Raw genomic sequence first — 14,006 nt, 5'->3', positions numbered from 1 at the left:
GGGGCAAAAGGGAGGCCTCAGATTTGGAGGAAATGGCTCTGATCGCCTACAGTGAGTTTTGGAACCTCTGTCGTGTCCATTCCTGTCCCTAGTCATTCTTCTTGTGAGGCCACCAAGAGCAAAGGCCAAGTAATGGAACTGGCAGGCGGAGAGTCTGGGGAGCCCCGGTCCCCAGACCCCTCCTCATTTAGGGCGAGGAGGAAGCTGGTGGAGGGCGGCCAGGGCCAGCGTCGTCTCACACCCGGCACCTGCCTCCCCAGGCCCAGCGCCGGCTCTGTCCCAGCCGCTCACAGCTCACACCGATGCCCTGCTGTCCCCCAGGGCTGCCCCGCTGCATGCACTTCAGATTCAGGCAGGCCAGCCCCATCCCTTGGTGTCTCCACGGTGCCAATGCCTGGGGACAGCTGAAGAGCCCCACGGTGTCGTGGAAAGAGAAGGAGGAGAATCCCACGCACTTGCCTCCGAATCCGGGCTCTGCCATTTCTAGCTGTGGGGCCCTGAGCTAGCTCCACCCCGCATCTCTGTTCCCTCCTTGTAAAGCTGAGATCCCTGCGGGTTAGGGGAGGTAGATAATCAAGGTTAGCAGAGGTTCTTTTCCCTGGGCTCCTGGGCTGGCCTCCAGAACTCCAAGGAAGCACCGAGGCCGGCGATAAAACAGCACGTGCCTGCCTCGCGCGTTGCTCTGAGGAGAGAGTCTTTAGCCTTTTTCTGGTTCTCAGAGGGGTCCACGACCCCAGCAGTCGAGACCCCTGCGTCAGTCCCTGCGTCCAAGGCCCCCAGCACACACTGCCCACTTGGTGCTGAGCGCCTTTCCTGGGCTCCCCCCCCCCCCCCCGCCGACCCCGCATCTTGCTGTGAGTTGCACTTAGCATGTGCCATTGTGGGGCTATGTCTCCCACATCCTTTGAGGAAAGGGACTCACACAGGGACATCCTGTTCGCTATGCCTGACCCAGGGCTCATTTGCCAACTAGAGTCTTTTTTTTTTTTTTAATGTTTATTTATTTATTTTTCAGAGAGAAAGAGACAGCACAAGGTGGAGAGGGACAGAGAGGGAGACACAGAGTCTGAAGCAGGCTCCAGGCTCTTGAGCTGTCCGCACAGGGCTCGACACGGGGCTTGAACTCGTGACCCGCGAGATCGTGACCTGAGCAGAAGTCAGATGCTTAAAGCACTGAGCCACCCAGGCGCCTCCCAAAATAGAGTTTTAACAGTGTTCCTTCCGGGAACCCCCCACCCCCACCCCAGCGCCCTCAGTCTCCTTGTGCCTACTTCTCAGCCTACCTTGTGGCCACCTCCCTTTGCCCAGCCTCAGAGCACTGATGTTCCCAGGGTCCTGCCTGGTTGCCTTCTCCCCCACCCCTCTCTCTAGACAGAGCGAGCCTCACAGCTTCCATAGTTTTCCCTGGATTCCAGTGGGGGTGATATCAGCCGCTCTGTCACAGAAACCCAAGGGTTCACAAGGGAGATGCCTTTTTTCCTCCGCAGAATCCAATTGGCACTGTGTCCCACAAAGTCATCAAGGGAACAGCCCCCGCCATATTTAGCACATGGTTTCCAAGTGGCCTCGGGCATCTGTGTCCGGCAGCCTGGAGAGCACGCGGAGAACAACGTGGAAGGTTTTGTGGGCTTTTATGATCGACACAAATGTCACTTCCACTGGCCAGAACTCTGCCTGTCTTGGTCCGTTCAGGCTGCCACAACAAAATACCACAGGCCGGGCGGCTTACAAACAACAAACATTTCCTCTCACAGTTCTGGAAACTGGCAGGTCTAAGATCAAGATTCGGTGTCTGGTGAGACCTGCTTCCTGCTTCACGGACGGCTCCTCGCGCGGCAAGAGGGGCAGGGAGCCCTCTGGGGTCCCTCTCTCAGGGCGCTAATCCCATTCACGAGGGCTCCCCCCTCATGACCTCATCACCTCCCAGAGCCCCTAACTCCTGATAGCATCACAATTGGGGCTAGGATCTCAACATATGAACTTGGGGGGTGGGACACAAACATTCAGCCCACGGCCAATGGCCACATCTAACGACAAGGAAAGTAGGAGACGTGGTCCTGACGTGCAACAGGCAGCAGATGGGTTACGGTGGGCGGGCAGCCAGCTAGTCCCCGTCACGAGCTGCCCGTCTGGTCCTGGAAGAACCAGCCCCCGCTTCCTCTCCGACGGGGAGCACACGCATCGCTCCCCAAAGGGACAGCCGAGTCCCGTGGCCTCGCCGTCTTCTGGGACCTCCGTGAGAGGCACAGTTCTTTCTCCCTCTGGGTCCTCTGCAGTTCCTGGCCATCTGGTATCCGGAAACCGACGAACTGAAAGAACAAGTTATCTGTGCCCTTCCCTCCCCCCACAGCCCAAACACACACAGTGTTGGACATAGGGGTCGGACAGAGTTAACCACAGTACAGTATCCCAATGGGAAGGGGAAGGACGGAGGACATATGCAGGCTCTGAACGCGGGAACACTCCTGCCCCCTGAGGTTCTGGGGGAGCCCTGTTCTCTCTGACTCCTGGCTCCACCCTCCAGAGCTTCTGCCATTTTGCTCTGAGGTCACTGGAAGTGACCTTTCTTGCCTTTTTTTTTTTTTTTTAATTTTAAAGTATTTATTTTTGAGACAGAGAGAGACAGAGCGTGAGCGGGGGAGGGGCAGAGAGAGAGGGAAACACAGCATCCGAAGCGGGCTCCAGGCTCCGAGCCATCAGCACAGAGCCCTATGCAGGGCTCAAACTCACAAGCTGCGAGGTCATGACCTGAGCGGAAGCCGGACGCTTAAGCCCCTGAGCCACCCAGGCGCCCCTCCTCCTTTTTTTTCTAACACTGTTCTTTAATTTTTAGCCCAGGAATTCTCATATAGGAAGAGGTGGTGGTGGGAGATCGAATACAATAAAACACTCTTTTCTAAGAGACACAAGAGACTTAGAGATGGTCCATGCTAATGGCTGAGAACACTCAATGTTCTCAAATGTGAACATGTGAGGCGGGTGTGGGGGATGGGCCCTCCTCCGGTAGGCGCTCGTCTTTTGCAGCTCCTGGTGGTAAACGTTGTGAGGCCCGAAGGTAGTCTGAAGGCCCAAAGGGTTAAAGACTTGTTTTAAGTTCAGGTTTCTGGCTCACTGGACAATGCCGCTCCCTCAGAACCTGCAAAGGCTTCTCATCTCTTTGCTTCCTGTCGGCGTGAGGTGCCAAGGACCACATTTAAGATTCGTTTTGAGACTCAGTTCTCCTGACTTTTTTTTCTGCTCCCTGGCCTCGGGCTATTCTCTGTCAATGTACTAATGGCAATCCCGAGACTCTCAGGCCCCTGGATGGGACCGAAGACGCTCTCTTACCCTGACCCTTGCACAAGGCCAAGGCTTGCAGGGCTTTTGCCGCACAAAGCTTTGTTCAATATGATTTCCTTCGGCTTGGCATCTAGAAGCGGTCAGCTTTCCCAACCACGGCCCCAAACTTCTGGAATCTTTCTATTTCGTTTTAGTTTTGCTTTGCAGATCAGCCGATTCTGGCCTGGGCTCATCTTTTCTCTTCTAATAGCTTGCTAAGCGCTGCCTGTGACATCCAAGGCTCACTATGACAATCTGGTTTACAACCTCTTCCCTGAGAATGACAGGCTCAGAGGACAGCGGTCCTGATTACCTTGGGCCACTGCACAGGACGGGCCTCCACCCTTCCAGACCCCAACTCCAAACCAATGCCACACGTTTTAGATTTTCATTATGGTAGCACCTGACTCCTGGTACCAATTTCTGTCTTAAAGTAACACTAACTTATATAAGAGATACACCCTCCAAATTTCATTTGCTAAACACACTGTATTTTTTTTACTGGTATAAAAGGCAGTGGGGCACTATCAACAATAGCCAAAGTATGGAAAGAGCCCAAATGTCCATCGATGGATGCATGGATAAAGAAGATGTGGTATATTTATATACAATTACTCGGCAATCAAACAGCATGAAATCTTGCCATTTGCAACTATGTGGATGGAACTGGAGGGTATTATGCTAAGCAAAATTAGTCAATCAGAGAAAGACAAATATCAGATGACTTCACTCATATGAGGACTTTTAAGACACAGAACAGATGAACACAAGGGAAGGGAAGCAAAAATAATATAAAAACAGGGAGGGGGACAACATGTAAGAGACTCTTAAATATGGAGAACAAACAGAGGGTTGCTGGAGGGGTTGTGGGAAGAGGGATGGGCTAAATGGGTAAATCATTGTTGCACTATATGCTAACTAACTTGGATGTAAATTTAAATACATACATACATACATACATACATACATAAAAAGCAGTGGGGAGGGGATGCTCCTGGGTGGCTCGGTCAGTTGAGCATCCGACTTCAGTTCAGGTCATGATCTCACGGCTCGTGAGTTTGAACCCCGGGCTGGGCTCTGTGCTGACAGCTCAGATTCTGGAACCTGCTTCCGATTCTGTGTCTCCCTCTCTCTCTCTGCCCTTCCCCTGCTCACACTCAGTCTCTCTCTCTCTCTCTTTCAAAAATGAACAAACATTAAAACAAATTTTTTTAAGGCAGGGGGCACCTGGGTGGCTCTGTCGATTAAGCATCCCACTCTTGGTCTCAGCTCAGGTCTTGACCTCAGGGTTGTGAATTCAAGCACCGCACTGGGCTCCTTGCTGGGCGTGGAGCCTACTTCAAAAAACAAAACAAAACAAAACAAAAAAAAAGCAGAAAGGAGGAGGGCGAGGGATTAGGGACCTCTGTTGCTTACAGCCCTTCAGTGACTCAGGCAGATTGAACCCGTACCCTGTTCAGTACACAGCTTCTAAGGGAGACCTGGACATCAGAATCCAGGCACAAAGAGACAAGAGCAGAGCAGGGGTTAGCCTGATTCTGGAACACAGCGAGACCCATTCATTTACATATGGCTCATGGCTGCTGTCATGCTGCAGGGGCAGAGTCGATTCAGCCCAGCCGAGATTGTATGGCTCACAAAGCCTAAAGCAGTTACTTACCCAGCCCTCTGCAGAAATGTCAGCCAATCCCTGCAGGGGGGGACCTGAGGGTACGCGGGCCAGGCCTGGAAGCGCCATCAAGGTTTCACTCTGGTTCCATTGGCCAGAACTCTGCCACGTGGCGCCTCAACTGTAAGGGAGGCTGGTAAGCGTGTTCTCAGGGGGCCCCTGGAAGGCAGGGGAAAGAGAGAGTCAGCATCCGGCCAGTCCCCGCCAGAAACACCCTCCAGGTCCCGGGGCTTCTGACTCAGCACGCTTTCTACACTCCAGATCCATATTTCTAGCCACGTGCCCGACTCCTCACACTTTACATCCTCCAACAGACTCTGACCCTTTCCCCTCCAAATCTGTTTCTCCTTCTGTGGTTTGTAATTCGGTTAACAGTTCATCATTCCCCGAAGGGCCCAAACCGGAAAGCCCGGGATTGCCCATGACCTTCCCATTCCCTCAGCCCCAGATACACACTCTTCCCGTACCTTGGAGCTTGCACTTCCCAAATTTGCCCCCCTCTTCTCTGTACCCTGCTGTGGCATTGGTATTAGCCTCCCAACTTGCAGCCAGGACCCCAACTACCCCTGAAGTGTGCACACGATGGTCTGGGCCAGCTGCTTCAACATCTGGTCTGCCCAAACCGCTCCCTTGCTTGAACTTTGCGCCGACCCCAAAGGAGAGAGGCTAGTCACCTGGGATCACCCACGTGTGCAATGGCAGAACTGAGGCGGGAACTTTGGTTTATGGGCCTTCAAAGACCCGTTGCTCCGCTCCCCCATTCTTGGCAGGATAAACCTCCAGGAAGCACAAAGAAAATTCTTTGCATAGCAGAAACTCTCAAACCAGTGCAAGGGGAGCGGCCCCCGTTGCACGCTCAGAGAAGAATTTTGCCGTCGTCTGAGCTGGTTTGCTCTGCGGGGATGCGGTCATGTACCTTTCGCGGGTTCTGTCCCCTTGCCTCTCGTTTCCACCTGTTCTGTCAGAGAGTCCTAGTTCCCACAGCCTGATACCCAGGATGTGTTCACAGAGAGGGTCTTCCCCAAGAGAGTCTTCCTCTAGGACCAAGTCCTTCCCAAAGACCCTCGAGGGTCACTGTGGGTCCACTCCTCCCCCGGCCCCTCCTCATGACACTTTGGGGGGCAAAAAGAAGCCGAGTCGGGCCAGGGTCCTCCTGGAGAATCTGGCGTTGGTCCTCAGGGCTGCCTGGATGATCATCTGATCTAATTGTGACTTCCCTGGTCGCTCGCTGCCACTCTCCAGGGTTTCCTTGAGACACCCATCCTTCTCTGAAATCAGCTTGCCTCGCGCATGTGTGTGCTTATTCCTCACCTGGCTCCCCACTAGAAAGTAAGGTACCGAACCAGAGTGATGCTGTTGTCTCTCTGTCCTGCTGCTTCCCCAGCATCCAAGAACGTGTCTGGTTTATCCTTGGTGCCCAACAAAGTTTTGCTAATGAGGGAGTGGATGGATGGATGGATGGATGGGTGGAGTGACACTCTGATGGCCTCTTGCTTCCCCCATGGAACGTGGGGTTCCGCAAGCCTCCACACCCGCCTCTGTCACTGCATTTCCAATGACTCTCTGCTCCCAGGGAATTTTCATTTCCCAAATGGAGCCCCTTCCTGGCTCCCATCCAAGCAATAGCAACCCCATTTACCCATCTGTTCAGACCAAAATGTCAACCATTCTTGACTCTTGCTTCCCTTTCCTCCAATGTGACCCATGTATATTCTGACTCTGTATATTCTGACTCTGTCTTCCATGTATATTCTGACTCTGACCACCTCACATGGCGCCCATCACCGCCACCACCCCCATGACTACTGCAACAATCCCCGAACAGGGCTCCCCACCTCCCTGATGGGGTGGGCCTTCTGGAGGTGTAATTGAGATGGCCTCACCCGCCCTGCCGGCCACCCCCTAACTGCTCCCTTCACACCTGGAGTGGAACCCAAAGTGCTCGCCAGACCCACAAAGCCCTGCATGGCCTGCCCCAGCTATCTCCATACTCCTCCTTCCTTCCTCTCTCTGCTTCATGCTGTCCCAGCTGCCCGGGCTTCCCGCTGTTCGACAAGCACACCAAGTGCATCAAGCACCTGCTGCCCCAGTGCCTTTGCACCTGCTGTTGCCCTGGCTTGGAACCTTCTACCCCACATATCCATGCAGCTCGCCCTCTCACTTCAGTAAAGTCTCGGCCCAAACATCTCATCAGCAAGGGCTTCTCTGGCTGCTCCGTCTACAGTAGAGCCCATCCCTGCTTCCCGTTTCTTCATAGCATGTCCCGGACTTCACAGAGCACTTCCCGGACTTTGTTTCTCCATTTGTTTTGTGTCATAAACCTCTAAAGTATAAGCTGCCAAAAGGCAGGGACTTTGTGTGCTGCTGTGTCCCCAGTGGCAAATGCTCAACAGACATCTGTTAGTTAAGAACAGGACAGTGACTGAAGGAGAGAGATCCTGGAAGTCCCTGTGCACCGGAGGGAGGGGCGGGGTTGGGAGCTCAGGTCAAGTGTGCAAGAGTCCCCACCCCTAACTGCCGTCCCTCGCTGCCTCCTCACGATGTGCCATCTGTGCTCCTAGTGCCCACTCCCTTGGCCTCGGGCTCCGCTGTGTGGCACTCCGGCCAGTAGGATGCTAGCAGACAAGACACAGCAGAGGGCTGGGCACTGCCTTCTGCTCACGCCCTCTGCTTCGCTAGGACACACCCGGCCAAGCCTGCGGGATGACGAGAGACCCGGGGATGTGTGAGGTAGGACATCTGGGCTGAGGGAGCAGCCAGGGCAAAGGGCCCAACGCAGGGGCTCTCCTGGTGTGTTTGAGAGAGCAGAGGGCCAGTGGGGCTACGGCCCAGTGAGGAAGGGGACAGGACAGATGCGGGGAGGTCACAGGGGCCAGACCACGGGGGGCTTTGCAGACTCTCGGAAGACTCGGACTATTCCTCAGAGTGAAATGAGAAGCTGAAGTTGTGTGGTCTGACTTACGCGTCACAGGATTGCTTTGGTGCTGCCGGAAGGCGGACACAAGGTGACACAGAGCAGGGAAACCAGGGGGCCGGGGATGTTGCACTAAGGAGACCAGGGTGGCCACCGTGCAGGCGGGGAGAAGAGGTCAGATTCCAACTGTGCTGGCAGCTTTGAACTTAGAGGATTTGCAGAGGGGCCGAAGGTGGGGTGAGACTGTGGGATGAGGCAGGCGTTCTGAGCTGAGGACAGCCCAGAGACCCTGCCGGAACAGGCCCGAGGTCCCGCCTAGAGGTTCTCAGCTCTCTCCCTTCCAGCTGTACTGGCCCTCTTTTCATTCTGCAGACACATTCAATTCTTTCCTGCCTCAGGACCTTGGCACTTGCTGTGGCATCTGTCCCCTTGCTCTTTGCCTGGCCAAATCTTGTCACGGGGTCACAGCTTGAAAGCACTTCATGAAGACCTTCCCTGGGACCCACATTGTTATTCTAGTATACTCCCTCCTTTCACCCTGCTCTTTCCTTTGCCAGTGCTCGTTGTAATGATGTACATAACCCTATGCTTCCTGGTTTGATGTCTGTCTGTCTCCACTGGATTACAGAGTGGAAGCCTCCTCCTAGCCAAGCTCCAGAGTAGAGGCTGCCTGGATCCAAGTCTCTCTGCTTTGCATTGAAACCTGTGTGAATTTGGAAAAGCAACTAAACCGTCCGGCCTCAGTTTCCTCCTTGGAAACACGGCAGCAACTTTCAGGGCGAGACCCAGCGAGATCATTGACATAAAGCACTCAGCTCAGTGCTCGGGACTTTGTTCAATGAACGCTAGTTATTAGGCTAGCCATGGAAAGAAGGCCGGGGTGAGAATTATCTAGAAGCACGCAGTCTGTTTACATGATTTAACCATATTTGGCAAGCATGCCGAGTGGCATAAACAAAACAGTGCTCCAGGTACCAGACTGCCTAGATGAGGCAGGTTTGAAACTGCCTCTTGGCAAATGCACATTTGGGGATATAAGAGAGATGTATGGCATTTGTTGTTTCTGGTTGCTTAGCATCGAAATATCCATGGTGGGGGGCGGGGCATGGATCCCCGGAGGGGCGGGAGTCAGGGTTCCCCTACGGAAGCCCAGCGGGGCCAGACTCCCTCTCCCAGATCACACTGCAGAGGGAACTTGGGCACTCAACCTGGACTCGTCCCGCTTTGGACTTTGGCACTGATTGAGGGTCATGGGGAAGCTGGGACCACTGAGATGTCACTCCTCCGGCGTCAGGACGGGGGTGGAGGTCATTCTCACTCGTCCTTCTGCGTCCCAGCCTTCTGGGTTCCTGCCCAAATGATGCCCTGATTCTCCAGCCTATCCTGTGATTCTATGGGCCACCCATCATCCTTCCAGAAAACTCCTTTCGGGCTATCATTAACTAGAGTTGTTTTCTGTTGTGGCAAGCAGGAACTCTGACTCTTCTACCCTCCCAAAAGGGGCTGAGCGCCAACCCTCAGAAAACCTCCGCCGTCACCCTTGACTCCACCCGACCCATTACCAGGAGCACAAAACTCCCCTGGAGTGCTCTGGGCCGTGAGTCAGTCCTGTACAGTACCCAGAAAACAGGGTAAAAGGTGTGGCAGGCTGATATTTGGAAATATCGAGAACATCATCCCACCCTGCCCCGGACGCAGATGGCAGCAAGGAGGTCTCCAGGGCAGGGGCTGTTCCGGAAGAAATGAGAGAGGCAAAAGGAACTAGGTCTTGAACCTGGAGTTTCAAAGCTGAGGTCCTTGCCTCGGGAACCACAGTAAGCTTGCAAGAGCGTTTTCCTCACAGCTACTCCATCCCACTCTCCTGGCCGGACCGGAGGGCACCACAGAGCTCAGGGAAGAGACAGGCCTGCTGCCTGGGTGAGGGGGTGGGGGTGCCACCCTCTCGGAACACCCCGCATGTATTTACATGTAACGCAGATGTGGTCACACAGACAAGTACATGTCTCTTGCCTGCGCAGAGAAGGCCTGAGGCAGCCCCCTCCCCCAAGTTTCCCACAGAAGTGGCTGCGAGAGGGTTCTGGGGCCAGAAGTCTGCATGATACAAGGACAAAGGAGGCGGGATGGACCGCGGGCCTTCTTGGTGAATGCCGGCAGCTGTGGCCACCAAGCGGGGTGGACAGCAAGCAGCATGGACAGACACCTGCGACTAATGGCCAATGGGGACAAAGACCATCGTTCTAGCGGCCAGCGGAGCAAATGAGTGACCAAGGTCAGAAGCCCTCTCCTACTGATGGCACTACTTGGAACCCTGGGGAGAAAGGGAAACTGAGGCAATCCTGAATCCTTTAAGCACATGTTTCCACAGCATGCAGCATGAAAAACTGAGATGGGAATTAATGTTAGTTATGGAAAACAAAAACGCCCACACATCTGACTGCAAGGTTTCTATCTGTTACAAAAGTATCCCACCCCAGGAACCCCACCACGTCATTGCCCGAGGGAACAAAGGGTGGACAGATCCTTCCTATGGCCTTTAAGGGGACCCATGGAGACGTTCGTAGAATTTTGAAACCTTGCTATCAAACCTTGCTTTTTTTTTTTTTTTTTTTTTAGAATTCATTTTTTTTTTTAACATTTATTTTTGAGAGACAGAGCATGAGCAGAGGAGGGGGAGAGAGAGAGAGAGCGGGGGAGACCCAGCATCCAAAGCAGGCTCCAGGCTGTCAGCACAGAGCCCGATGCGGGGCTTGAACTCACGAACCCTGAGATCCTGACCTGAGCCGAAGCCGGACGCTTAACCGACTGAGCCACCCAGGCGCCCCAAGCCTTGCTTTCATTAAGCCCTTCCTGGGTGCCAGCCACCCTGCTACACGCCGTACGTGTTATTTTTGAGCGAGGTGGGAAATCGTTCCCATTCTGCAGGTGAGATAACCGTGGCACAGAGGCATGGAATGAAAGAGCCAGGCTGCACTGGGCTGATTTCCCACAGGACGCTTTAAGTCGAGGCAGCTGCAGCAGTGGGCTCCTCCCCTAACCTGGAAAACGGCTCTGGGGCTTTAAGCCCGAAGGTGTCGCTGGGAGATGGGAGGACTGGGAGGGACGAGGTAAATTAAAGCGCAGGTCCCGGCAGGGAACTCAGGCAGGAGCGGGGCGGCCCCTGGTGGACGTGACGAGGATGGCAGCTGGGTGGCGGAGACCGCGCCCAGGGCCCTGAATGGGAGTGGGGGTAGGGAGAGGACGGGGAGGCGCTGAGACAGGCCACGCGCTGGTCGCTGTGTGGGGTCTGGACATCAGTGGCTCTAGGGAGGGGCATTCTGTGCAGACAGAGAGGAGGGAGGAAACCCACCTTCACTAAGGGCTGACCACATGCGCAGAGACACGGGGCGCACGCAGACCAAAAGAAAACCAAGGTTATGACCTGAAGAGCAAAGCTGAATTCAACTCAGAGAATTACATGGGACGAAACAGATCTCTTTCGAATGCTGAGGGGAGCAAAGGCAACATACCAGAAAAACGTGTCCATCAATAAGTGAACGCCACCCCACGGGATGGGAGAAAATATTTGCAAATCACGTGTCGCGTACGCGACTTGGATTCATCATATACGCAAAAATCTCTTAGGACGCCAACACTGAAAAGCCAACCCGATTTACAAATGGGCAAAGGATTTGAGTAGACAGGTCTCCAAAAAAAGGCATACAACGGCCAAGAACAAGAAACAATGTGCAGGGTCATCAGTGATTAGGGAAATGCAAAACCACGAAGAGATACAGCATTTCACAGCCACTAGGATGACCAAAATGAAAAAAGACGGGTATTACCAGGTACCAGCGAGGATGTGGGTAAATCGGACCCTTTTGCGTCGTTAAGGGCCACGTGGCAGGACTCCATTTAAAAGAAATGTCCGGCACAGGCACATCCGTGGAGACAGAACGTAGGTTCGTGGTTGCCAGGGGCTGGGGGAAGGGGTGATGAGGGGTGACTGTTGCCGGATTTCTTTTCGTGGCGAGGAAAATGTTCGGAAGTAAGATAGCGGCGATGGTTGCACAAGCTTGGGAATGGACTAGAAACCCGTGAATGGTACGCTGTGAAGTGGGCCAGTTTTACAGTGTGTGAGTTTTATTTTAAGATGTTTAAAAGGGGCGCCTGGGTGGCTCAGTCGGTTAAGCCGCCGACTTCAGCTCAGGTCACCATCTCGCTGTCTGTGATCTCGCGGTCTGTGAGTTCGAGCCCCGTATCGGGCTCTGGGCTGATGGCTCAGAGCCTGGAGCCTGCTTCCAATTCTGTGTCTCCCTCTCTTCTCTCTCTGCCCCTCCCCCGTTCATGCTCTGTCTCTCTCTGTTTCAAAAATAAATTTAAAAAAAACGTTAAAAAAAATTTAAGATGTTTAAAAAACATATACAAAGCAGAAACTGTAGAAAACGCAGGGAAAAGGAGACAAACGGAAGCGTCTCTCAGTCCTGAACAGATCCGATATTTGGAAGAGGAAGAAAATAATCATCCTTCTTGGAAGTTGTATGTTGCAAACAATGAATACATCTTTACAAGGGCCACCCACCCACTCCTTTTTTTTTTTATAAGCTTATTTATTTATGGTTTAGTAATCTCTACACCCAACGTGGGGCTTGAACTCACGACCCTGAGATCAAGAGTTGCCCTCTCTTCTGACCGAGCCAGTCGGTGCCCTTCATCCACTCTTTATTCAACGGATTGATATTGAGCACCAACTGTGTGTGATATCATTCAAAGCCCTGGGGACACAGTTGTGGGGGGATTTGGGGGGGGTGTCTCCGCACTGGTGTCACATTCTACAGGTAATGTAATATTTATGAACATTTATGAAAATTGACTTAGGCTGCAAAGAAAATCTCAATAAATTCCCAAAGAAACAGTACAGACCGGCCCTATATTTCATCACCACAATTGAACACATTAGGAATCCATAATCAAAGTAGAAATAAAATCGTCCGACCGCTTAGAAACTTTAATGCTCTCTCATCAACAACCTTCTGTTCAGAGAGGATGTTAAGACCCCATTGCGGAGCGCTTGAAAAGCAAGTTAATATCGAAAACGCACACATACCTATCTCTGGGAGGAGCGTTTCTCCAAGTATACCACTCAAGTCGGAGCCCAAAGGGGGGGGGGGGCTCCTGGTGATCACTGCTCTTACTTCACATTTTCCTGGAAGGAACGATCAATACAGTTCTACAAGAGAACAAAATAAGAAATGCCACTGCCCATAAACCGCATCGAATTGGCAACGACTGGAGAGGTGAATTCCCATCGCCACGGAGCCCGCAGTGAGGCGGGCCCTGTCATGCCTCTTCGCTGGGGGCACAGATGCATGCGAAGGCACCCCGGCTTCAGCTCAGCGGTGTCCCACTTCTGGAAAGTGTCCTGTGGAAACACACAAGTGCTCCGGTGGGCCCCTTGCAAGGGACCGAAAACAACTCGGCATCTTTGACAAATGAGCTTAAAGATCCCACAGCCACACTCTTTCTTGGAATACTCTGAGAGCCAAGAAGAGAAGCAGGTCTGTAAATCTATGGTTTCTCCAGTGGGGGGCGATCTTGCCCCCCAGGGGACATTCGATAACACCTAGAAACCTGTATTATTATTGTTCAGTGGAGAGTGTGGTACTGGCATCTTGGTGGGCGGAGGCCAGGGATGCTGTCCATCCTGTGGTGCACAGGACTGCCCCCAACGAGTCCTGACCCAACCCTGAACACCAATAGTGCCACACTTGAGAAACCCTGGTATAAAGTAACAGAGACAAGCCCCCGCAAGGAATTGTTCAATTTTTTTCAAGCATTCAGAACCGCATTTATACCATGACCCTATATTTTTTCTATGTTTACGCTGGTAGGCACATGGAGAAAATACTGGAAAATGCTTCCCAAACTGCTCATTCGTTCATAATTCCTTTCTTTATTCAATAAACATTGGGCACCCCAGGGTCCCAGACACCGGTCCGTCCTACGGGCTGGGCACACCTCAGGGCCCCTGCCTTCGTGGGAACCCTGGGGATTCTTGGGAGGTGCCCTGGAGAACGGAATTTTCTACTTTCCAAGCTTTTGAGGTTTTGACTTTTCTTTTTTTAACCA

Source organism: Panthera uncia, chromosome E1 (assembly GCF_023721935.1).
Source record: "Panthera uncia isolate 11264 chromosome E1, Puncia_PCG_1.0, whole genome shotgun sequence".
Classification (NCBI taxonomy): Eukaryota; Metazoa; Chordata; class Mammalia; order Carnivora; family Felidae; genus Panthera; species Panthera uncia.
This window is presented reverse-complemented; position numbering follows the sequence as displayed.